The 27,237-nt window shown below is 44.3% G+C and overlaps 1 protein-coding gene across 4 annotated transcripts in view; it reads right to left on the bottom strand.

Moving 5' to 3' along the window:
• Fkbp5 (FKBP prolyl isomerase 5) overlaps positions 1–27,237 on the bottom strand; it is a 115,165-nt gene that overhangs the window by 60,666 nt on the left and 27,262 nt on the right. Inside the window, exon 1 of one of the 4 annotated variants that reach the window (XM_021149809.2) lies at positions 22,251–22,455. The exons of 2 other annotated variants lie outside the window; for them this stretch is intronic. The gene's annotated coding sequence lies outside the window, so the exon portion shown is untranslated. Of the gene's footprint in view, positions 1–21,262; positions 21,284–22,250; positions 22,456–27,237 lie in introns of those variants that run through there. One more of the 4 variants, XM_085833364.1, reaches the window with a different exon arrangement.

The following is a 27,237-nucleotide window of genomic DNA, read 5'->3' as shown; positions in this document are numbered from 1 at the left end:
CTTGTTAAGCAGGTCTCGGGTCCAATTAGAGAGCTACTACTTTTTTTTTTTTTTTTTTTTTTTAGTTTATAGGTTTTTTTTTTAAAAGATTTATTTATTTATTTTATTTATTTATACACTGTAGCTGTCTTAAGACACACCAGAAGAGGGCATCAGATCTCATTACGGGTGGTTGTGAGCCACCATGTGGTTGCTGGGATTTGAACTTTGGACCTTCGGAAGAGCAGTCGGGTGCTCTTACCCACTGAGCCATCTCGCCAGCCCGAGAGCTACTACTTACTGACAAGTATGCACAACACTACCGCACTCCTAAGGTTACTGTGCCACGATGGTCACTGATGTTGGTTCATAGGCTTCAAAGCTGGGTAGGACTTTGTTGGTTGCCTCTCACTATCAACAACTCAAAGGAGGGCCCCTCATGTAAACTATTAGGGTTTTGTTAAGTTGTCTTTAGCTTTTAGAGGAAGTACTGTTAGCACACTGTGTATCTTCTTTCCTGAGATGTCTGCTCAAAAAAGTTTCTTTTGCACTGAGTGGTGGCAGTACACACCTTTAATCCCAGCACTCGAGAGGCAGAAACCTCTGGACTTCTGTGAGTTTGAGACCAGACTGGTCTATATAGTAAATTCCAGGACAGCCCAGTCTACATAGAGAAAACACACACACCCCTACCTTCTTAGGGAGGGGTATATTTTTCAACTGTGTAATATTCTTACTGTTTTTGGTGGTGTCAATGATGCTAATGGTTGATGCTATACAATCAAACTATTGAATTGTACTAGTTCTTTGTTTATTACAGATTTTTTCACTATAGTTTTTACAGCTGATTTACAGCTTGCACTCTTTCTTTGCTTAGAGTTTTTGTTTTAAACTAGGTATGGCAGTTCCTGTCTGCAATCCCAGCACTGGGGAGGCAGAGACAAGAGGCTTGCTGTGAATTCAAGGCTAGATTGGACTACAGAGTGAGGTCATCTCCAAATCCCAAAAGAGGGACAGAAGAGACCCGAGCAGCACCCTCACTCCCTAGCTCCTGCACTGTGTTCAACTACTGTTCCAAACAAGGAAAACTACATCAAAAAAGAAAACAAGGTTCTCTCTTCCTACCATTCCATTTTCTTTTTTTTTTTTTTTTTTTTTTTTTTTGGTTTTTCGAGACAGGGTTTCTCTGTGTAGCCCTGGCTGTCCTGGAACTCACTTTGTAGACCAGGCTGGCCTCGAACTCAGAAATCCGCCTGCCTCTGCCTCCCGAGTGCTGGGATTAAAGGCATGCGCCACCACGCCCGGCTCCTACCATTTTCATACCAAATCTTAGTGTGTAGTATACAACTGGAATATTTAAGTGTGACAGTTGTCCTCACAACCACAGTTTTAAATGGCTACGTTGTATCTTACTGAGTCTTCCTCCAACTGGCCACAGAGCAACTAGCACCAGCTAAGTTCACTGTGTTACAAAAGTTAGCAAGCTGATTCTAAAATTCAGAGAGCTACCTAAAGGATTCAAAATAACTCAAATTACCCTGAAAAAAACAAAACTGCAAGATTCAGGGACCTCACTTTTAATTGACACTTAGGACAAAACATACTGAAGACAGTGTGGCCAATGCTTAAGACAAAGAGTACTCAAGTGTGGTCTGCTATTAGGACACACCCAGGAACTGAGGGACCATGAGGACTGAGAGCCAAGAATATTAATACATTCTCATTAATCTGCTTTCAGGAAAGGTACCGTGAAACTGGAGGTAGAAAAGAACACTTCCCACTAAGCAGTGCAGGGCAACTCTACCTTCACATATAAAGATTGTAACTGGATACCTGGCTTCAGGTTACATACATAAGACATAAAACTAAATCAGGGTGGCAGTACACACTAGAAACCCCATCACTCATTAGGCTGAGACAGGAGGATCACAATTTTAAGACCAGCTGGGCTACATAACAAGAACTTGTCTCAAAAATCAAGCGAAGGGGGCTGATGGGGAGGTTGCTCAATACATTAAGGACTTGCCTCACAGGCATGAGGGTCTTTGTTAGCAGCGATTTCAGAATTTCATATGGAAACTAAAAGCAAGTCATGGGGGGGGGGGAGTCTGTAGGGCAGAGGGCTCAGTGTAAGATCACCACAGTAAAGTACTTCAGAGGGAAAACACAGCAAGCAGTTACAGGCGGTAACAGCAGGGTGGGCTTTCCAGTCAGCACAGGTGTAGTGAGAATAGTTAGGGCAGGTGGAGGACACATGACACTCCAAGATCACCATCTGCTAGAGCAGAAAGGGACTGGGGAGGGATGGCTAGATGACAAGAGCAGTACAGACTCTCCAAAACCAAGCCAGTGACCGAAGCAGGCAGAGGGGAGGGCTTCCTGCAGGCCAGCAGCATACAGGAAGATGCAAAGACATGAATCACCAATGACCCATCCAGGAACTGCTTGTGATCCAATTTGGCTAAAGTGAAGGGTACATGTGGGAAAGACGCAGACGATGCTAAATAAATAGGCACAAACTTGACTGAAGGACCTTGTGTACCAGAATACAGCATTTGAACTTTATTCCAAAGGAAATGGGAACTGAAGCATTTGTAAGGAAAGTGACAATCAGACTGGCTTAAAACAACTTACTCTGGCAACCCTCCAACGGCTTCCCATCACAAACTGCACGGCGTCCAAAGCCCTCCACCGATCACTGGCCGACCTCTGCTTGAGTGCTCAGCAAAGCCCGAGTCCCTTGTGCCCTCCCCAGGGCTCTGCACCTGTCGGCCCCTCTACTAGGAACTTCACAGTGCGCTCTCTCATATTCTCCTAACTCTTCGTGAGGGGCTTTCTCTGCTGTTACTCTGAGAGAGCAAGAAATTACTGTACTTGGCTCCACCATTCGTCTCCTCCACAAACTACAGGGCACACACACACCCTGGGCTGCACACTGCTGTCCCACCTGAGGAGAATATAGGTCCACAGCTGAGTCTCTCAGTGACTCCAGATGCTGGAACTTCCTCCATACAGACAAAGTAAGGAATGGCGAAGGCCCTGAGGCACAGATGATTAGCTAGGGAAGAGCAGAGACCCCGAATCTGTCCATGAATGAAACTTTGCATATTCACCAAAACATAGTACTTTATATTTGTGATGAGAATGCAAGCATGGCAAGGTGTTCTGAAGGGCAAATTTGCCAATATCTACAAAAAGTTTAATATCCTTTAGCCCAGCAACATCATGTCCAGAAAACTGACTGCAGAGATTCTCAGAAACAAGCATCTGGTGGCACACAATCCTAGGAGAAGAAAGAAATGCCTTTGTGTATATGTGAGTGGATTTGGGTGTGTGCACACAGGCATGTGTGGGCCAGAGGTGAATGTGGGGTGTCAGCATTCTCTTTGAGGCATCTCTCACTGAACATAGCTATGTTCTGAGTTCTGCTAGGCGGACTGGCTAGCAAGCTCCAGGGATCCACACCATGTACATGAATTTTCACAAGGACGCCAGGGATCCAAACTCAGGATCCCATGGTTGCACAGCAAGCATTTTACTGAGTCATCTCAGCAATCACAGGGGAAAAAAAATAACAAACTATTACTGTAAATCTCAACAATGAAACATTATGCAGCAGTTAAAAATAAGGAGCTGGGCATGGAGGCACACGCCTTTAATCCCAGCACTTGGGAGGCACAGGCAGGCGGATTTCTGAGTTCGAGGCCAGTCTGGTCTACAAACTGAGTTCCAGGACAACCAGGGATATACAGAGAAACCCTGTCTCAAAAAACAAAAAAACAAACAAACAAACAAAAAAAGGAAACAGTTATAAAGCTATTGATGAGGAAAGATGTTTAAGAATGACATTAAAGAAAAAAGGCAACTTATAGAACAGAACCTACCTTTCCTGAGGGTCAAGAATATAGTTCAGTGATAGAGCACTTGCTGAGCACACACAAGACCTTTGGCCTGACCACTATTATCACAGAATAATATACATACTTGCATTAAAGTACTGCTTTGAAAACAACAACAACAACAACAACAAAACCATACATATTTGTAAGTGCAGAGAAAATATTTAAGAAATACACAAAACCATTCTAAATCACAGGATTCAATGGAAAACAAAACAAAATGAAAAACAAGACATTTATATATATATATATATTTTTTTTTAATATGTAAACAGCCACATCTTAAAAAACAATCCACCAGTTAAATTTTAATTCTCAGGACTGGAGAGATGGCACTGTGGCTAAGAGCACAGGCTGTTCTCCCAGGGGTTCCAGGTTCAATTCTCAGCAACCCCCATGGCAGCTCCCAGCTATCTGTAACTCCAGTTCCAGGAGACCTGACACCCTCACACAGACATACATGTGGTCAAAACACCAATGCACATTAAATAAAAACAAATAAACTACATTAAAAAATAAAATAAATTAAAAACATTTTAATTGTCACTAATGAGGGAAAAGACTGAGTATACGAAGGTACTTTAGATGAACATAATTGGTCTTGACCTGACCCCACAGTGTGGAAAATGTGAATTATTGCAAGTATTTAATCAGAAACTCGTCATTCATAAGTATTTATGGAACACTCACTCTGCTTGAGGATTCCAACAAAGTGGTGAACAAGAAGCACCTATTCCCTGCTCCCAAAGAGCTCACGGGGGGGGGGGGGGGGGCTTTTGGTCCCCGCTTCCCCTGTTAAGAACTACTGGTTATAAATCTGTTTTCATTCTATTATGCTGATGGCTTTTACTAAAATACATATTAGCTAGCAGAATCAGCAGACTAAACAGAAATAAAAGATTTGTAAGTTTTAATCTGTTTCTTTCATGAGTAATTTTCCACCCTTTGGTTTTCTAACAGTCTTGCTACATAGCCTAAATGGGCCACATGATGCTGCGTCTGCCTCCCAAGTGCTGAGATTTAAAGTATGCGGTTGTTCTTGAAGAGACACCTCCCTGCAATGGGAGATCAGCTACCGCATAAAGTGCAACATCTTCCCACCACATCAGCTCCCTGTCAACCCAGGGCCCAGTCCCTTCTACTAGAAAGGACACTCCAGAGCCCCTTAGGAAAGCACTATTTCTCACCTCCCGGACCCATCTTTTCTAGTCAGGGCCTTCAATCCTCTTGGTCACTAGAGTAGTTTAGAGACAAACATAAATAACCCTAACAGATCCAAAGCAAACTCAGTCCTGACAAGAGCAGCTTCAACTGAGCTGTGGAAACAATGACTCCAACACAGCCGACGTTCCTCAAAGGTCCACGGGAAGACAAAGCTCATTTACTGGAACACTTAAGTATTCTGTGTGACTGATCCCACAATTTACCACTTTTGTTAAAATATACCACAGTGAGATAGGTGTGGAGGCACGCCCCTATAATTCTGGCACTCTAGAGACAAAGGTAGGAGGACCAAGAGTTTCAGGCCAGCCTGGGCTACTTAGCCTCAAAACAAAAGAATAATGCATTTGCATGTACATATAACAATGAACAAGAAAAACTGCAGTATTAGAAACTTCCCCCTCTAAAGCTGGCAGTGGTGGTGCACACCGTTAATTCCAGCACTTCGGAGGCAGAGGTAGAGGCAGGCAGATCTCTGTGAGTTCAAGGCCAGCCTGGTCTATGTAGTGAGTTTCAGGACAGCCAGGGCTCTGTAGAGAGAGCTTGTCTCAAAAAAATAGAATTCTACAGACTTTGTGCATCTCCTACAATACTACAGTAATTAGAAAATATTTGGGACACAGCTAACCTTTAAGATAATATTGATAATCTTAACACTAAGAAAACTATTAAGTATATTAATAAAATGGAGAAAAATATAATCCAACATAAAAAGATATAATGTGACCATCAGGACTTGCTGAGTGAAACAGGACATCATGTAAGACAGGAGGCTCCTGTTCCTTAGAACCAAACTAAAACTAATTCTTTTTTCTTTTTCTTTTCTTTTTTTTTTTTTTTTGTTTGTTTGGGCTTTTTGTTTTTGTTTTTGTTTTTTCAAGACAGGGTTTCTCTGTACATCCCTGGCTGTCCTGGAACTCACTTTGTAGACCAGGCTGGCCTCGAACTCAGAAATCCGCCTGCCTCTGCCTCCCAAGTGCTGGGATTTCAGGCGTGCACCACGACGCCCGGCCTAAAACTAATTTTTTTTTTAAAAGATTTATTTATTTATTTATTATATGTAAGTACACTGTAGCTGTCTTCAGACACACCAGAAGAGGGCATCAGATCTCATTACGGGTGGTTGTGAGCCACCATGTGGTTGCTGGGATTTGAACTTCGGACCTTTGGAAGAGCAGTCGGTGCTCTTACCCACTGAGCTATCTCACCAGCCCCTAAAACTAATTCTTAAAGACAAAATATCCTCGAACAATTCACTGAGCTGCCGGTTGTGCTGAGCTGCCGGCTGTGCCGCTTCCTGCAAGAGTAAGCAGAGCATATGTCATCTGCTCCATGATTTCTCTCCGCTGCACAACCGACACTGCCTCAAGCACGACTGCATCCAGTATCATGTTTAAGCATCTGGGGTACGGTTGTCAGAATCCTCAATGGCCATCTCTAAACACATCAGAACAAGTTTCAGTCTTGAAATGATCATGGACTTCAGTAGCTAAGCACTATATATATATATATACATATATATATATATATATATATATATATATATATATATATATTCTCCACATACTCTAAACACAATACATTTCCTGAACTTTTAGCTTTCAGTTTCCTGTTCGTCAATGCCTTCAACTCCAGAGGCAATCCATAAACACACCCCAGCCAGGGAATTTCCACTTTTGACAACAGTGGACATGAATTTAATTTGATCAAATATAACTACAGCAGTAAAAACAGCAACAGCAGAAGTTTAGTCATTTATAAAGGAGGAGATAGGAAGTTCATTTCTTGAATATGGATTTGGCTTTATAACCCAGGACTTTAAGTGTTTCTCTAGTGAAAATCTGATAAGTTTCTTTCTCAGACACTGACCCTGAAAACCCACCCAGTTTCCCCTTTCTCACTTGCTTGCCAGGAAGCCTGGAGCTAAAATGATTGTTCAAACACACACTGTCTCACCTTATTGCTGTTGAATTTTTCTCCCTTCCCATTCTCTCATCCTGTTCATTACTTCTCAAGTAATTTATATTCATTTTCCTTTGTTTTAATTATCTTTGCCTTTTAAGTTTTTAATTACCAAATCCTTTTCAATAAGTTACAAAATTAAGAGAAAATTCATGACTAAAAGTTCTTATCTTCAAATCACTGTGTATTTATTAACCCATTTAATCCAGAATAGGTTCTAAAATGAATCTTTATTTTCCTATTTAAAAGTTAATAATTCCATATAATTATGATTGGCTTTTAGAAAAGCCTCACACTTCTAATCCCAGCACCCGGGAGGCAGAGGCAGGCGGATTTCTGAGTTTGAGGCCAGCCTGGTCTACAGAGTGAGTTCCAGGACAGCCAGGGCTGCACAGGGTTTCCCTTTGTGTCTGGTATGAGAGTCTCAGGATTAATTATTATTAACTATTAAAAGCAACATAAGAATGAAGCTAACAAAAACTGTTACTATATAAATTTAGAAGGCTAAAAAGAAAAACTGGAAGAAAGAAAGAAAGAAGAGAGAGAGAGAGAGAGAGAGAGAGAAAGGAAGGAAGGAAGGAAGGAAGGAAGGAAGGAAGGAAGGAAGGAAGGAAGGGAGATGAAGTGAAGAAAAAGAAGTCAAAGTATAGTCCATAAGAGACAGGATACCCACGAATGAAGACATGGGTAGAACTGTGTACAATTGTAGGCTATACGATTCAATCTCAAGGGTGCTTAATAAAGAAAAGAATCAGTATCTTAGTAAGACTGAATGTGGTGCAGAAGCCTCCTCTTCTGGAAAGAATCTGAGGCCCTGCCGTGGTCTGAGGCATCTCTCTGTAACCCAGGTCGTTTTCTTTCTCTAACCGTGAGAAAGAATAGGGAACACAAACAACTGCCAATTGCAAAATGATTTCATGGTAAAATTATGCTTATAGTGACTAAGAAGTATTGTTTGCTACACTACGCACATTTTCTTTCAAAATGCAAACCGAGTGTCTCACTTAAGTTAAAACAATACATTTCAAGGGAGAACAGCCTGTGAATCGGGTGGCTGGAATCTGGCTCTGATAAAGGAAGGGGACATCTCTTGGGCAACTGGCACAGCTAGACACAAAGCAGCCCAGACCCTTGTCACAGAAGAAACCGAGGCTTAAGTACAGTCCGTGCCATTCTGCCTGAGCCTAGGGTGGTCAGATGTAACTCGACAGTACAGCTCCTCATGCTGGCACCAGCACATATGTGCAGCTCTGAGGGCATGTGTTCTACCACAACAAGACAGTTTACTGAGAAAGACAGAGAACATTGAGGCTTAAAGCACACATAAATGACAACTTCAAAAACTAAAAAGGAACTGAATTTTTTTTACCTCAAAAAACTGATTTTGTACCAATTCCCAAAAGTTGTCCTCTGCCCTCCACAGGTGAGCCACAACATAGCGTATGCACACTCACCCACACACTAAATACAAGTTTAATTTTAAATAAAAGACCAGTGCTGCTCAGTGAAGTACACAACCGTGACCTTCTCATAATGGGTGAATTGCTACCATGCAGTTCCTGATAGGAAACCACTTTCTACCTCGATTTTGAAAAGCGGCAGAATTGGTGCTACTATAATTCCACCCAGATGGCCGAGAACCACAGCAATGAAAACAAGCCAGCCCTGTCCAGTCCTGAGATGCATAAGCCATGCAGTAATCAGCGGTGGCTCATGAACCTGAGGCTCTCTCCTCCAGTCTCAGCTTCCATGTCTGTAAAACATCGCAACTGGAGAGAATGGCTTCCTCCCTTTCCTTCCCCTTCTGGCTGGTCCCTTCCACTGTGGGGCTGGGACTTAAAATCTAGGCTGTCGAGAGGACAGGGAGGAAACCAGTCATAAAAACCCATCAAACTTTTGAGACAAAATATAAGGGTTATATAAACAACTGAAAATATAAAGAAAAAGAGAAAGCCAAAAACAAATGGACAAATTAAAGATGCATAAAAGTTCACTACAGACAGCCATCAGCTTCACAGTTGAAATTAGTTTTAAAGTTTCAAGTGGTTTTGTTTGTTTTTGAAACTGGGTCTCACAATACAGTAGTTCCTGCTAGCCTCAAACGCAGAGCCTACTACTACCTCTTCAACATTGGGATTAAAGATGTGACACACACCTTTAAAGATTTGTTTATGTGCATGTGTGCCTGCATACATTTATCTGTGCATTAGGTGCATGCCTGGTGCCCGTGGAAGCCAGAAGATAGCATTGGATCTCCTGTAACTGGAGTTACAGGTGGTTGTGAGCTGCTATGTGGCTGCTGGGAATTGGGTGGAGCCTCTGCAAGAAAAACGGGTGATTACTGAGCTATCTCTCCAGCAGTTTTGTTTATCTATTTTGGTTTTGGGGGACAGTGTTTTACTATGACTGAGCAGGGCCAACTCCCTCTGTGCCCTTTGTCTGAAGTTTTGAATTTTTGTTTGCTTGTTGTTTTCCGAGACAGGGTTTCTCTGTGTAGCACTGGCTGCCCTAGAACTGGCCCTGTAGACCAGGCTGGCCTCGAACTCACAGAGATCCCCGTGCCTTTGCCTCCTGAATGCTGGGATCAGGGGTCTACACCACCACTGCTTTGGTTATTTATAAATCAGGAAGACAGTGAGCAATGTCAGACGCTGACTCACAAGTGTGGTCTTGACTACTCAAGATCTTTTGACAAAGAGTGCAAGAGCTCTTTTCATGTGTGCTAGTTACTATGTCACTACTGTGAGAAAAGCCTGACAAAGCCAAGGAAAAAGGGCTTATTCTGCTTGAAGGTCAAGGGTGCAGCTCATCATGGAGGCTGAGGCGTAACAGCACGAGCATAGGGCTGCTGGCTGCACTGTATGTATCCAGTCAGAAACTGGAGAGGCATGATGCTGGTGCTGACCACATTAGGGTGAGTCTTCCCACCTCAAATTAACCTGACCTGGATGTCCCTGCAGGCACACCTAGGGGCATGTTTCTCCAAGGACTGTAGACCCTGTCCAGTTAATAACTGATGCCAAGCCCCGAATCAGCCTTCCTCAGCACACATGGGAAGGATGCCATGCTCCCAGTGGGTGTCACCTGATCACTCCATCCACTTCAAACACCAAGGCCTCTCCTGTCTTCCCACTTGGTGTTCCACCTCAAGTGCATTCTTCCCTCGTTCTGATGGTGCTGGAGACAATGCTCTGAACATCTCAGCTGTATAAACTCACCTCATTTTCAGTAACTTCAGAGGGAAGGAAGAGCAGACTCAACCGCCCGCCAACCTGTTAACTAGGCCTGCAGCGTTCCGGTCAAGTCCTGACACTTCTTTAAGTTGCTGTCTTCTTGGCAATTATTCCTGCCTCTTCACCTCTGAAGAAATCTGCCAGTTACACTGGGATCTGGGCTGCTATTTATCTTGTGTGCATATATGCTCTCCTTTCTGAGAGGACAGTGTCTTGTTTTATAACATTACTTAGAACACAATGGAAGGTGAAACACCAGACCTCAGCGGTGCTTACTAATGCAAACTGCTGGAGTTTGTGAGTCCTAAGGACAGAGCCCTGACCAAAGCACTCGGCAGCTGTTGTCTCATTTAGCCCTGGAACCACTGGCAGCTGTTCATTCATTTTGCCCCTGAATCTTACAGATAAAGAAACTGAGCCCAGGAAACGAACATTTCGCCCAGTGTCTTGTCTCATTGCAAGTGTTAATGACGAGATTCAGATTCCAGCAGTACAATTAAGAATCTCTACCAGGGTGGGGCATGGTCAAGCTCCGACATCGGGCTGCTTGGCTAGCATGCACAGAGGCTTAAGTTCTGTCCCAGCAGCACATAAAACTGAGCATGGTAACAAACACCTGTAATCCCAACACCTGGGAGGTGGAAGCAGGAGGCTCAGAAGTTCGGCTACAGGGCGAGGTCAAGTTCAGCACAGGCTATATAAAAACATCTCTAAAAAAAAAAGTGTGTGTGACATTAAATCTATGTATTAGTCTCTTTATTCCCAGCCAGCCACAAAACACCATGAAGGAAGTCTGTCCCAATCAGTGTCAACCTGTGAGACAACACTTCTGAATGCTGAACAGTTCAAACAAACAAACAAGAGGTAGAGAGACTGCTTCCATTAAACTCACAGTTGATGAAGATGTCAGGACTGGTAGGGCATGGGGGTGCAGATCTATAAACTGTAACTCAAACTCTTAAGTAATATCACTGGCAGAATCCATACGATTTTAATACAGTTCAGATGCAAAGCCATCTTGGTTTAAATATTATTACTGACCCTTGTAAGTTATGGGCCTAGAAGTTTAGAAGTAGAGCACATTAACTAGCCGCACAAGGCCCAGAGTTTAATCTCATTAGAGCTTAACAATGCTCACTAAAGGCAACTTTTCAAAGCACTCTGGAGATTCAGGTCAGAGGATCAAGAATCTGCAGACACTTTCGGCTAAAGAGGGAGACCCCAGCTCCAAGAGCAAAATACAAGACAAGGCTTCTCTGGAAGGGAAGAAAATTCCGTTATGTATTTACTTCATAAGCAAGTCTTAATTTTTATATGGATAAGTTTGTAACAGATAGGGATACTTTTGCTTGTTAATCAAACATGTTAATCAAACTAGGACTAGTGGAAATCAAAGGAAAATATTAAAAGGAGGCATTAAGTCAGAAACAAAGGAATTTAGTGAGTCACCAGCTTTTAAGAAACAGTCAAAAATGACCAGTAAGAATAATGGGGTTGGCTGGGCGTGGTGGCGCATGCCTGTAATCCCAGCACTTGGGAGGCAGAGACAGGCGGATTTCTGAGTTCGAGGCCAGCCTGATCTACAGAATGAGTTCCAGGACAACCAGAGCTACAGAGAGAAACCCTGTCTCAAAAACAAAAACAAAACAAAACAAAAGAATAATGGAGTCATTAATAGCTAAAGAGGCAGCCAACGAGAACTGCTCTGGCTGGAAGGGGAAAGGGTGGGGATGCCGCTGAGGGCAGCTACAGAGATGCTAGTCCACATGTCCACGTCCAAAGCCCAGCACGGCCTTGGACATGGGAAGGTGTGTCAGGACGGCACAACTGAGATGTTCGATTTTGTTTCTGAGTACACACATGTATGGCATGTGACACCCACAGGTAGGTGACTTCCTTGATTGCTTTCCACATTAAATAGAGGCAGGGTCTCTCAGGTGAACCCAGAGTTCACTGATTCGGCTAGTCCAGCCACCCAGCTTAGTCTTAGGATTGTATGCCGGCCTTCCAAGTACTGAATTACAGGTGGGCTGCCATGCCACCCAGCTTGTATGTGACACTGGGGATCAGAACTCCAGTCTTCATGCTCGCATGACAACCGCTTTACCCACTGAACCATCTTCTCAGCCCCCAGTGTCTAGAGTTTCAGTGATGAATGGTACATTTAGATAGCTACTAACACTAAAGATAATCTAAGGCTCCAGGTGGACAGCTGGTTAGACTAAGTAACATAAAAATAATGTACTAAGAAGCATAAAAATCAATCTTTGTTTTCTAATCGATAACCCAAGAAAAAAAGCTAAAGACAAAACAGTCTCACAGTTCCCACATGTCCAAAGCCAGATCTGTGATGTACAGCATACTCCCTTCTTTTATAACAAAAATCTAGCACACCAATACTACCACTATTTTACCATATGTGTACAAAGTTAACACGTTTTAAATATTGTTAAAGTTCAGTAATGTGTGCATTTACATCTGACTGGGACTGTGCTCATTGTGCGCTGGCACCCTCAGAGGTCAGGTGTTTGCAGGCTGCTCGGCACAGGTGCTGCTGGGAAGCCATCTCTGGTCCTCTGGGAGAAGTATGTGCTCTAATTGCTGAGCCAGATCTCAAGCCATAGAACTTAACAAATTTTAAAGACTTAACTTATTTACTTTATGGGCTTATGCCTGAGCCTATGTCTATGTACCATGTGTGCATTGCTCATGGTGGCCAGAAGAAGGCACCAGATCCCCTGGAACTGGAGTTACAGACAGTTGTGAGCCACCATGTGGTTGCTGGGAACTGAACTCTGCAAGAGCAATCAGAGCTCTTAACTGACTCCTGAGCCATCTTTCCATTACAAATTTATGAAGTTTTAAAAGCACCCAGAAGGCTGAGTCAAGATCACAAGTTTAAAGCCAATCTGGGCTAAAACATGAGACTTTCATCTCAAAAACAGCTAAACCAACCTAAATAAAACAAAAGGATCATCAATCAAAATGTCACTGAGCAATGAATGACTCTGGAGAACGGGCATGTGAAGCTCACTACAGTCCTCTCTCCAGCTGTACATATGTGGATGACGTATAACAAAACAAGACAGGGCTGGTGTAACCCACTGCTATTTTTAAAATTCTACCTCTAGTTAAGGCTGACAAAACCAAATTCTAGCAGACTGGACTAGGTGAATCACTACAGTGGTATTATAACACTTGCCTAATGTAAGAAAGACCTTGAATTTAATCCTTAGCACAGGAAATATAAAATTCTAACACATTTCTAAAACCTAAAGAAAATTACTATACATAAACAGTCTGCTGCTTCAGAGAATCATGAACATGTTCTTAAGGAAAAAATGTCATCCCTTTGTCTGCGCTGACAGCAGACAACTATCACCTTCTGTCTAATGTACCTTTGAGTCTGTTGAAAATACATAAAACCAGGCCGGGCGTGGTGGCGCACGCCCTTAATCCCAGCACTCAGGCAGAGGCAGGCGGATTTCTGAGTTCGAGGTCTACAAAGTGAGTTCCAGGACAGCCAGGACTATACAGAGAAACCCTGTCTCGAAAAAAAAAAAAAAAAAAAAAAAAAAAGAAAATACATAAAACCAAATAACTATATGGTTTTGATTAATAAAGATGAAATACATATTTCCATGGATATCAGTGGTTAATCTATTGAAGCTTCTGGTTAGCCCTTGTATTACTTTAGTATCTCCTCATCTAGGAAACAACCAAAACTTTGATACAGGTGTTTAAAAAAATAAACTAATACCTATAAACTACAGCTAATCTTAATTGCAATGAACACATACTGAAAACCATACAAAACACTATGAGGGGAAATGTTTTAACCCACAACTTAAACAGGCTTAGTTTCAGTCAGTTGGGCAAGGCTATGGAGAGAGACACAACTCACTCGGACCAATGTCCTAAGTGCTTGTGTGCTTTGTAGACACCAAGCTCACCTCCCTCGGACAGAGAGGCTTTCTGGCCTCCTCTTGCTTGGTCTAGTGTCCAGAACACTGCAGTAGGCACACATCTGTGCAGAACCTAGCACACTGTAGGTGTACTGCTCTTTCGTAAGAATGAACACTACCTGCAATCTCAGGAGAGTTACTGCTAGGTATCACCCCGGGGTGGCACGAACAGGAGAATAAAATACAGCAGCCCTCCTCACTGCACTTAAACTTTGATCATCTCTGGATCAGGTTTCTTCCAACAAACACAAGAAACTTCAGTGAAAAGCAAATGACAGACACAGAGACACTGACAGACAGTTGTCTGCTTTCTTTCACGGTCATGAATGGGTCAGCTAATGTTAGTCCCCCCGCCCGCCCGCCCCAGGTAAGACCATCTCTCACTTTCAACACATTTTAAAGCTTTCTTTCCTTCTCTAAAACTACAGTTGACATGCCATACAACGCACAGCTTAGTAAGGCGGAACACATGGAAGCAATTAGGAAATTTGGACAAATCCTTAATATTAATCTTGCAGTTTTTCTGGAAGTTAAAAATGAAAGAGAGGCTGGGAGGTGGCTCCGTGGGTAAAGTGCTTGCTGTGGAAGCATGAGGAGCACAGCTCGATCCCCAGCACTGATGTAAGTGCCGGGTGTGGTGATGCAGGCCTTAACCACCTGTCTGAGAGTGCAGACAGCCCAGCCAGTCTCCAGGTTCAGTGAGAGGAGACCCTGTCTCAAAAACTAAGGCTGATGAGCAACAGTGAAAGAATGCTGACTTCTGGCCTACACACACACGAGCAGGGAAACCTAAACCTGCACAAGTGCACACATTCACACCAAAAATAAGAAAAATCACATTACCTAAAAAATTTTCATCATCCAAGCAAGCTGTAGAATATTTCTATTGTTCCAGAAAGGTCCTCTGAACCCCTCCTGTGAACCACAGCCCTACCTAGAAGCAATCCTCATTTCTACCATGTCTTGGTTTTGCCTGTTCCTGTGTTTTTCATAAAATAAGTATTGTGTCTAGCGTCTCCTGAAACTATTTCTGAGTTCCCTCTGTTCTGCCGTGGGAATCAGCAGTTTATTTCTATTGCAGAGGAGCTGCTATGAACATCCTGTACCAGCCTCTTCCTGAACATATACTTTGTTCGTCTCAGTACAGCCTGCTTCACTGAAAAGGAAAAAAAGGGAGAGAGCTCCACGTTTAAATAAACTAGAATAACTAAACACACACAGCAATTATCTGTGTGCATATTCATGCATGCATATTCATATACATACACTTATGTAGTTATATGTAACATAGATGATAATCTGGTATTTATATATAACATATGTGTGTTTATATATGAACCTAAAATTATTTTGTGAAAAATTATTTTATGTGTATGAGTGATTTGTCTGTCTGTAAATATACCAGGTGCCCACAGAGGTTATAAGAAGGTATCAAATCCTCTGGAACTGGAGTTATAGGTTATAAGCCACCATTATTGATGCTGAAGCCAAACCTGGGTCCTCTACAAGAGCAGTAACCATTTTTTTAAATTAATTAATCTGTTTTTTGTTTGTTTGTTTAATGCAGGAGTACTCTGTCTGCATGTACACCTACATTCAAGAAGATAGCATCAAATCCCTTTTATAGATGGCTGTGAGCAACCACGTGGTTGCTGCGAATTGACCTCAGAATCTCTAGAAAAGCAGCCAATGTTCTTAACTGCCAAGCCCCATCCTGCCAGCCTTTTCTCCCCCAATGTGTGTGTGTATGTATTTATGTATTGCAATGAGTATTCTTTTAAAGATTTATTTATTTTTTATTTATCTGAGTATACTGTCACTGTCTTCAGACACACCAGAAGAGGGCATTGGATCCCATTATGGATGGTTGTGAGCCACCATGTGGTTGTTGGGAATTGAACTCAGGACCTCTGGCAGAGCAGTCAGTGCTCTTAACCACTGAACCATCTAACCATTGAGCTATCTCTCCAGCCCGCCATGAGTATTCTTAACCATTCCCACACAAAAAATAATTCTGGAGGAAGTTCCTGGGGTCCCAGTGGAGCTAGCCCTAAGATAGGAAGGTGAGCACCTCAGCCTTTCTAATCTTCATCCTACTTAGGCGCACAGAAGAGAGAGAGCGCTCTCTCCCACTTACACTGCTGTTACACGCCAGTGAAGCAAACACGTCCTCACGAATCTCTTCCCAAAACAAATACTGACTGGGGTCTTACCATCTACTACATAATATTTTTACACTAAAGACAAAACCCTAAATCTGCTGAAGATTACAAGACTTTTATTGTATTACATTGTCAAAAATACACGTGGAAATAATTTTACCCATTAATAAGTAACATAGATAAAGAATATTCCATGCTTATTCAAATGTATATTGATAATGACTCCATCTTGGGGCTGGAGAGATGGCTCAGAGCACTGACTGCTCTTCCAGAGGTCCTTATGTATAATAATAAATAAATCTTAAAAAAAAAAAAACCACAAAACTAAACAAACAAAAACCCCTCCATCTCTAAGGTATTTTTCTCCCATCCAAAAAGTAGCTCACTACAACATTAAACCCATGATAAGGAGATATTTTGACTCAATTTCTACTGTTTAATTTCAAGTGACAATAGAGAAAAGACTTCATTTTCAAGGACATCAACATTAAGAAACACAAATCTATTTTTTTTTAAATAAAAAGATTCCACTTCATCACTCAAACTTAAGCCAACTCTCCAAATCTTTGGCGCTCCTCCAACATGACTGAGTGTTAAAGGTGAAGAGTGAGCGTCTTACTGGCTTCTTTAGAGAACTCACTTGCCACTACAATCCCCATTATAGCAGTGTTCTTAACCACTCACCCATCTCATTTTTACTATGCTTAGCCAAAGAAAAATAGGATACTACCACCTTCAAGCTTGAATTCACTAATTTGTTTCTCTTTTAAAACAAATCTGAGCCGGGCATGGTGGCTCACGCCTTTAATCCCAGCACTCGAGAGGCAGAGGCAGGCGGATTTCTGAGTTCAAGGCCAGCCTGGTCTACAAAGTGAGTTCCAGGACAGCCAGGGCTATACAGAGAAACCCTGTCTCAAAAAAAAACCAAACAAACAAACAAACAAAAAATTTCCTTCCAAACCAAGGATAAAAAACCAGACATGCCAAATGTGTAGCCCTACACTCCCTCTGGTGGTCCATTACTCACATTAATCCAGTGTTTCCTAGAAGACCTGCAGTAAACACTAATGTAGGCACACACTGGTGGGTTTCGTTAGTGGTACTGTTTTGGGACAGGGCCTACTATGGACCTACTGCACATGGCCTTAACTCCATATGTGCATCTGGCTGCTTCTGCCTCCTGGGGGTTGGGATTAAAAAGGCATATACCACCACAGCCAAAATCAGTTCTCTTTAACAAACTGTAAGAAGTACTAATTGTTTTGAATAGTGGAAATTTAGTGCTCTATCTAAATATTACTATACTATTCTTAGTAATCTATCAGGTATAACTGCTAGAAACCTGTTAATTCATGTGCTCTCTAATAATTTTATTTAGCCTGTCTCCTTGACAGAACTGGCTTTTAGACAAAGTAAACATCTTATTTGCAAATTAACTCACACATAAGCAGTTCTTGTTCTAATCAATACTTACAGGACCTACAGATCATTATCCATCCAGTCCTCCGGGCAAATCGATTCAATGCTTTAAATGTTTAAGGAGGCACATGTGGCAATGCAGTGGATTTAAAATGCACTAGAGGGGACTGAAGAGACGGCTTGGTGGCTGGGAGCACCAGCTATTCTTCCCAAGGACCCAAGATCAGTACCCAGTGCCCACATGGCAGCCAGCTCCCAACAGTCTGTAATTCTAGTTCTAGAGGGTCCAACCGTCTCACAGACATGTACACAGGCAAAGCACTAGTGCACATGAAATAGAAATAGATTTAAAAACACAAAAAACGGTAAAGGGCTGGCACTGTAACTAAATGGTAGATCAGTGCATAGGCCCTGAACTCAATCCCCAGGGTAGCAAAGATTTAAAAAAAAAAAAAAAAACTTTAAAATGTACTGCAGAGAATTTCAGAAATATAAAATAACAAAAAAGTCTAATTACTGATTGGTTAGCTTAGAAAGCTCAAAATCTTGAGAATTACAAAATGGAGACATTTGCACAGTGTGCATGAATTACAGAACTTAGAGTGTCCAAACCAGGAGGATCTGAGGGAATCACAGCCCGGAGAGCAGGTTCTTAGTGTCACTTAAGGGCACAGCACTCAACTCAGCGCTCACAGGCCCTGGGTTCAATCCTAGGATAGAAAAAACAGAAGAAGGGAGGAAGGGAGGGGGAGGGGAGGAGAAAAGGAAGACAGGGAGGAGGGAAGAGCAGAGTAAAGAAATTTCCGGGCAATGTCTAGACTCAAAAGGAGCTGCACTTGAGGGTAAGTGCCCTAGCAGCAGCAACAGCCCAATCTTTCTGTGTGTATACAAGAAGTGATTTGTGCTTAATTCTGACAGAAAAATGAGGCTGGTAACTAACTCTATTATGGGGTTACCACAGACAGACAAAGTAAACAAGCACCAGTAATTAAAATACCTGAAAACTCAGCTTTAAAATGGGCTTTCAATCAAAGGTACTTCCTAGTTCAAGCGCACACCACGTGCCTTTGTGTAGCTACATGCAATGACCTATGAAGAGCCGGGAGATGGCTGGGCATCAGGGTCAGGCTTTGGTTCCCAGCACTCACACTTCAGCTCCTGACCTTCCGTGTCCTCTTCTGGCCTCCGCTGCTGCCAGCACCATGCACATAAATGGCATGTGTGCATGTACAGACATACATTCTGGCAAGATACCCAAATGCATAAATAAATCTTAAAAACAAAAAATTTAAAAGTAATAAACGTATGGCATTTGGCACATTTATGCAGCACCATAGGATAAAAGATTATAAACCCTCCAATTTCATGCAGTCGTACACTAAAGTAGAATTAAATCATCTAAAGCAATGAAAGTCCCTTTGGTAGGGTGAGCCAGCTCTGCATGGGGAAGAGCCCCTCCATCAGCTTTCAGGTATCAGGGCTTTCAGCAGACTGGAGCTCTACAAAGCACACCACAGGGTGTTCCTACTGTGTATTCCTAAGCTGAATCCCCTTTAGGAACTAACAACACAATACATGTTCTTTTCCAATCCAAAAATAAAGAAAATTCTCAAAATTAACTAACAACTCATCCCAAATTCTAGGCTTTTCATGTTTAAGTGATTTAAACTGTCTTTAAAAAGAAATGCTGGCTGGTGATATTGCTCAGCAGATAAAAGAACCTGCCAATAAACTAAGCCACCTGAAGCCGGGCGTGGTGGCGCACGCCTTTAATCCCAGCACTCGGGAGGCAGAGGCAGGCGGATTTCTGAGTTCGAGGCCAGCCTGGTCTACAAAGTGAGTTCCAGGACAGCCAAGGCTACACAGAGAAACCCTGTCTCGAAAAAAACCAAAAAAAAAAAAAAAAAAAAAACTAAGCCACCTGAATTTGAAGTCCAGGACTTACACAGGGCAAGAAGAAAAAAAACCCCGAAGTTGTCCTCTGACAACCACACCAGTGCCAAGTACTCTCACAAACGACAGATAGAGCTATCTATCACAGAGGATAGATAGATGGATATAAAAACTAAAAAGTAAATAGAGAAACATCCTTTTGTGAAATGTTGGAATGACAAAAGCCCCCACTGATGAACTTTTGTTTTAAAACAACTTGCAGAAAATATTCCTAGATTAATTTTAAATGATCTCAAGTGGCTGGACAGTGGTGGCGCACGCTTTTAATCTCAGGCACTGGGAGGCAGAGGCAGTTGGATCTCTGAGTTCGGAGGCCAGCATGGTCTACAGAGTGAATTCCAGGACAGCCAGAGCTACACAGGGAAACCCTGTCTCAAAATAAATAATAAATAAATAAATAAATAAATAAATAAATAAAGTAAAAAAATAAAAATAATCTCAAGTGGTCCCAACTCATAGCTAGCTCAAACTAGCTAGATGAATAAAATGATTGTTCAATTAATTAGTGTAATTAAATAAAAACGAACTGTGCTCTGAAGTTCAACATTTCTGAAGTATAGATTGCACCCAAGGCAGTTGCCACACAAGACACATCAGAAGGAAAACAAAGGGGAAGAAAGCTAAACACACAGTGCTTCTAACAAACAACGAGTGTCATTATTAACCTTTGCATTTAAAATAGTTAAGCCGGGTATGGTGGCACGCCTTTAATCCCAGCACTCGGAAGGCAGAGGCAGGCTTATTTCTGAGTTCGAGGCCAGCCTGGTCTAGTTCCAGGACAGCCAGGGCTACACAGAAAAACCCTGTCTCGAAAAACCAAAATAAAATAAATAAATAAATAAATAGTTAAAATACACCATTTCTGTAGAACTCCAAAGCGAAAGCTGTGTGGAGAGTGTTAGGTTATAGAAATTTATCCGTGCTTTAATTGAATAGTAAACTCCGGATAACAAAGGAATAAAACTTTGATGTTTCAACTATCAAACAAAACAAAAAAATACCCGCCCCCAAAAGTCAGGCAAATGAGGATCAGCTGGGAGAGTAACAGAAAACGGTTAAGATTTTTTTCCAAGTCATTTCTTGAATTGATTGAGACACCAAGAGGAAAAGCTACAATTTTTTAACAACATTTAAAGCTAACAGCAAGAAGTGGGGAGTAAGAGACAAAATGCTTAACCCAAACACACCTTAACTTTTCCCTTGTCCACAGCCCTAAGAAAATAGGATGACAATAGAAATAAACACTCTCTCCTTCCCCTAAAGGAAGCAAAGAAAGTGCCTATTCAACACCCTGGTCCGCCGGAATACACACTCCTGAAAGAAGAAGGAAAAAAAAAAAAATCCCCAAACCACCAGCTCCCAACTACCGCATGCAGAATTTACTGAATGGCGGCCAAGCGCTGTACACCCTGTCCCGAGCCCCGCCGAGGGCTGTCCCAAGTTCTGCACGCTCTGCTTACGATCTGTACCTTCCAACGCTTTCGCCATGGCTGCAGACACCAATTATTTAAAAAATGAGGCGCAAGCGCTCCACCTGGATCATCCACAGGGGAAGATGAGGAGGAAGATGGTCATAATGCAACGCGCTCCCTTAGATTCATCACCCCCACCCCCACCCCCACCCCCACCCCGACACACACACACACACACACACACACACACACACACACACACACACAAAATACTGGGTTTGGAGTCATGGACTATGGCCGGAACAGGAGTGGTGATGCCGCTGGGGCGAAGGGAATGAAGATTCCTAAAATAACTTTTATTTCCTTAGTATTATTGAAAGCGGGGGTGAGAGATGAGGATGTGTATCGGAGCCGGTGGTGTTTGTGTTGTGTACACATGGAGGTCAGAGGACAACTCGCGGTTGGAGTCGGTTCCCCTACCACCATGTCGGTTCCCGGGATCGAACCCAGGTCGCCACGCTTGGCTGCAAGCGCCTGTACCCGCTCAGCCACCTCCGAGACAACTTTTAATTAGCCCTTCCTCCTCAGTACCTCCGAGGCCCTCCGGTCACCTGCCTGCCCGGTGCGAGCCGGCTCGGGAGCGGCAGGTGAGGGCGGTGCCCGGCCGGCACGCCCATCGCGCGGCCCCGCGGACGCGGCGGAGCACTCCGTTATCCGCGGGGCTTGCAGGGCTCCGGAAGGCCAAGTTTCCTCTGCGTCCGGAGGGCGGCGTGGCGGAGCGACACGGGGTTCCCCGGACCTGTGGGCTGCGCGGGAAACAAAAGCCGCGCGCAGGCGAGCGAGCCGCCGCCGCGCTGAGGGAGACGCTGGAGAGGAGCGCCGGCCGCTCCGCCTCCCACGCGGGGCCCAGGCCTCCCGCGCGTCCCGTCCACGCCATCCCGGGGAAGCCGCGCGAGGGGCGGCAGAAGCGGGACCGCGAGCACGGGGCTGGCTCCGGGGTCCGCCGCGTGCGCGCGCCCTATTCCCGCGGCCATGGCGCCCGTACCTGTCGCCGCGTCCGCCGCCGCCGCGTCCCTCGCTCCGCGTCTCTCCGCCGCCGCGCGCGCCGCTCAGCCCGCCCAGCAGGCCGCCGCTCCGTCCGCACGCTCGGTCGCTCAGCCGCGCGCCGGACACCGCCGCCGGAGACTGGCAGCGCCCGCAAGCCGGCTAGTGCGCCGGGCAGCGCCCGCCGTCGTCCCGCCCCCGCCGGCCGCAGGACCCACCTCCCATAGGGCCACGGGGCTGCCAATCCGCCCCCAAAAGGCGCGCGGGCTATCGCTCCGCCCGTCCCGATTGGTGGCCGTGCACTGTCTATGCAAATGAGGCTCCGCCCCGTTCGTTTGCATCCCCGCCTCTTCACCGCTGCCCACGTGTCTGGCCCTTGCCCTTTGTGGGGGCCGGAGAAGAGGGATGGAGGAAGCTGACTGACACCTCGCCTCGTCGTCCACTGCCTCCAGACTAAATACTGACCAGACAAGCGTCTGCCTTGCCTGTCTGTCCACCCAGCCTGCCCTTCACGAGCTGCAGAGGTCGGGCCATGCTGACCCCGGAAAATAACCTCATGAACTTAAAGATGCTCCTTAGAGACTGGGAAAATTCGATGTAACACCTAGCACCTCTCTCTCTGGACACCCAGTGGGCGTCAAGACGCTTTCCCTTTGGGTTTCTGCCTCTCCAACACAGCAAGCAGCCCAGGTGATGTGGTCAAAAAGGAACCCAAAGGATAGCTGTTGAGCTAGGTCAGCTTTGAGATGGCACCCCCTCCCCCAACCACTTGCCACGACTGGGTGACTCCTATAGACGCTCAGGAGCTGCACCTGGGGACTTGAGCTTTTTTTTTTTTTTTTTTTTTTTTTTTTTTTTTTTTTTTTAGATTTATTTATTATATATAAGTACACTGTAGCTGTCTTCAGACACTCCAGAAGAGGGCGCCAGATCTCGTTGTGGATGGTTGTGAGCCACCATGTGGTTGCTGGGATTTGAACTCTGAACCTTCGGAAGAGCAGTCGGGTGCTCTTACCCACTGAGCCATCTCACCAGCCCGGGGACTTGAGCTTTAACTGTTCAGTTTTTTAAGAAGATTTTTAGAAGAACGTTTATGATGAGTGTTTCGCCTGCTGTGTGTGTGTGTGTGTGTGTTTACCATGTGAGTGCAGAACCCAACAAAGGTCAGAAGAGGGCATCGGATCCCCTGTCACTGGAGTTGGAAGCATCCCAGCCTCTGGGAGAACAACTGCTCATAACAGCTAGGGGATCTCCCCAGACCCTTGGTTTGTTTGTTTTTGAGAGGAGGAGAAATTATAAAAGTCCCAATTACCTATGGAATATTTTGTAGCCACAGGAAAATTCCATGTTTCCTGGTTCCATGTCTGCTTTTATTTTAGTTTTGGTTTTTTGTTTTGTTTTTTAAGATTTATTTATTTATTATTATATCCAAGTACACTGTAGCTGTCTTTCAGACTCACCAGAAGAGGGCGTCAGATTTCATTTCAGGTGGTTGTGAGCCACTAAGTGGTTGCTGGGATTTGAACTCAGGATCTCTGTAAGAGCAGTCAGAGCTCTTAACCGCTGAGCCTTCTCTCCAGCCCCTAGTTTTGGTTTCTTTTGTCTTCTCTCACTTTAAAACTTATGAAGATACATGTCACCATGTATAGTGATATATATCGATGTCTATATGATATATATGATATATATCAATGTCTATCACCCACATGTCATTCCTTCCCTATCCTCAAAGACCCCTACAGAAAAGACAAAACTGATATAAAAGATACCCCACCCACCCACTCCTCTTGGACAGGGGTCCTTCTCAGTTGCTTGTCTTTCCTCAGTGATTGGAAACCTCCCTTAACCAGCCTCCAGGGAGTGGCCGCATGAATTCAACAACACGCTGTGGGTGGCAACTGTTCTGTTCGCTAATGCCAGTCGGTTAAGCATCTACTTTGCTTACTGAAAGCAAGAGGTATGTGTGGGGGAGAGTACATGGAGGTGAGAAGGCAACTGTACCAGTTCCCACAGCCTCCAAGCTAACAGACAAGGACAGCCACACCTCAGAAATGTTCCGGGGATTGTGGCACATGTCCACAGAGGAGGAGGAAGGGCTCTTACCAGGGAAGAGAACCAGCATCCCCCTTCCGGAGGCTTCACGAAGAGCTCACATCGAACCCACTCTTTGAAGATGGAAAAAGGCTTTGGCCAGACCAAGAGCTGTGGATAAGGGCCAATCATGGACTCCGCACCACGTGGCAAGGGATAGTAGCACTTGAGCTCATGAGGCCCGCAGACCTGGAATGGCATGAGGAAGTGATCGAACAGCTAGTGGCAGTGTGGGCCAATCAGCAGGGCTGTGTGGACTTGTCACAAGTTCTGAGACGAGACTCTCCCCGGAGGACTGGGGGGGGGGGGGGGGGGGGAGGGAAGAAAATCCCAGGAGACAGCCAGGCTGTGTTGTAAGGCACCACCAGGAATATCAACAGGGGCTGTAGATACAGCTGTAGGCTTCCCCCCCTTCTAGGCCCGACTAGTGGGGAGTCTGTGGGGAACAGTCAGTTCTTCAGTTTTGACTACAACCTAGCTAGCTCCACCCACTCCTCCAGAAAAACCACTCTGGCCACCAAATCCACCTTCCCCCCCCCCCAGCATTTCCCCTAAGCATTGATGCCCTTAGAATACAAAGACACCTGGCTGTGGGGAGAGGGGCCCTGACCTACCACAAGGAGCAGTTCTTTGTAGGTCCCCGTCATCACGGCTGGCTTCGTGGGTGTGTCACCTTCCTCAGTGACACACACTGAGAAAGGCCCCATGCTCTGTTTAAAGTGCTGCAGTGGTCATCTTGACATAGGAAGCTTTCAACAAGGGGCTCTGTGTGTTCTTTTTTGCACCGACTGTTGCAAATTACACAGCCACTGCTTAGAGTCTTTTTGTGCCCAGGTTTGCCTGTGATAGAATTCAAACCACATCTCCATCTTAAAGCACTTGGTGTCTGAAGAGTTTGTTCCCACAGCATGGGTAACTCGATGCTCACAGCTGTAATGTGACATTGATTTTTTTTTTTTTTTTTTTTTTTTTGGCTCTTGCTTATTCATTGAGGGAGCTGCAGATTGGGGGCCAGTGAGATGGCTCAGCAGGTAAGGGGTCTGCGGCCAAGCCTGGCGACCTGAATTTGATCCCTGGATTTCATATAATGAAAGAAGAGAAAGAACTCTCGAAAATTGGCCTCTGACCTCCATAAACTCACCATATGGGACACCCATCACCCCCCAAACACACACACACACTTCATACACACACTCCGTACACACAAAGAAATAAGAGAAAGACAGACACAGAGAGCAGCACACTGGAACCTTCTCCAGGAGGCCTGGCTAGGAGTTGGGCAGAGGTTATATTCAAACCTAGCCCAGTCAAACCCTCCTTCTTCCCAGCACAGATCCCTAGCTTGAGAGGAGAACCTTTTCCCAAGGCAGCAGTGCACATGGAGGAGTCGGAACCCGTGGCGAACTCGGTCTCTGCCATGGCATGGCTACCCTTTTAAATGGTTTGTCCTCCATGTTGTAAAGGTCTTAATCATAGCTTGTGTGATTGCTCTCCCCTTCTCCCTCCCTCCCTCCCCTCCTCCTCCCCTTCCCCCCTCCCTCCCCTTCCCCCCTCCCTCCCCTTCCCCCCTCCCCCCCTCCCCTCCTCCTCCCCTTTCCCCCTTACTCTCTCCCTTCCCCTCCCTGCTTCTGGGACTCCAGTTAAAGCACAGGGTTAATCTCCCTACACCCCTTTTCTCCTGTGCTTTCTGTCTTTTCTCCTCTCTTGCCTTTCTCTGTTTCAGCTCACAAATCCCCTTTCTAGTTTTGTGGGAATTTTTTTTGGCCGGGTCAGGGGTAGGGCAGTCAAGGTCTCACTGTTTAGGACAGGCTAGACAAAAACCCATGGCCCTCTTTTTTAAAAAGATTTTTTTAGATTCATTTATTTTAGTATATATATATATATATATATATATATATACATTACATCACATATATATTATTCCACAGGATAAAATATATATTATTGTAGATATGTGTGTGTATATATGTACATTTAGTATGTGTATGTATATATATTAGTGTATATAAAATACACTAAAAATATACATGTATGTATACATATGCATATATATGTTTTATTTGCATCTATTCCTATGTACCACATGCATACCTGGTGCCCACAAAAAGTCAGAAGAAGTCATGGGATCCTCCAGAACTGGAATTGTATGCAGTCACGGACCGCTGTGTGGATGCTGGGAACCAAACCCAGGTTCTCTGAACCCCTGAACTATCTCTCCAACCCTGTATTTACTGTTTTTAAGGTTGCTACTTAATGTAGGTGTCTGGAGTTGGTGGCCCATGAATACAGGTACCCGTAGAACCCAGAAGAGACCATGGAATCCTCTGGGGCTGGAGTTGGAGGTAGTTCTATGCTGGACACAGGTGCAGCGAACCAAATTCAGATCCGCAGGTCAAGCAGTTCATGCTGTCAACTGCTCAGACATCTCTCTTGGTCCCATGATGCTCCTTTTAATTTTTATTACATGCATACTTGTGTGTGGGTGTGTGGGTGTGCCATGGTGTGTGTGCACTTGGCAATCAGAGGCCACTATAGGGAGTTCTCTCCTTCTACCATGTGGGTCCTGGGGTTCAAACTCTGCTAGTTAGGCTCAACAACTCCTTACCCACTGAGCCACCTCTCCAGCCGCTGTCAGAGGTTTGTTCTGGTGTTGTTTGTTTGCTTTTGATTTTGTTTCTTTTTATTAAATGACACAGCTTTTAAAGCCTCAGCCCAAGACTAGAAGTTTTTTTCATGATATATTGCTTCTTAGCAAACTAACCCCAAATTTTAAAAAATACTCCAGTGGTCTTCCTAAAGGGCCAAATAGAAATATTTTAAGCTTAAAAACCATATATCTTTATCACACTGCGTCAACTGCAATTGTAGCCAAGACTACATGTAAATGAACAATCGCA

Source organism: Mus caroli, unplaced genomic scaffold, assembly GCF_978045245.1.
Source record: "Mus caroli unplaced genomic scaffold, Mus_caroli_1 scaffold_18, whole genome shotgun sequence".
NCBI lineage: Eukaryota > Metazoa > Chordata > Mammalia > Rodentia > Muridae > Mus > Mus caroli.
This window is presented reverse-complemented; position numbering and strand designations above follow the sequence as displayed.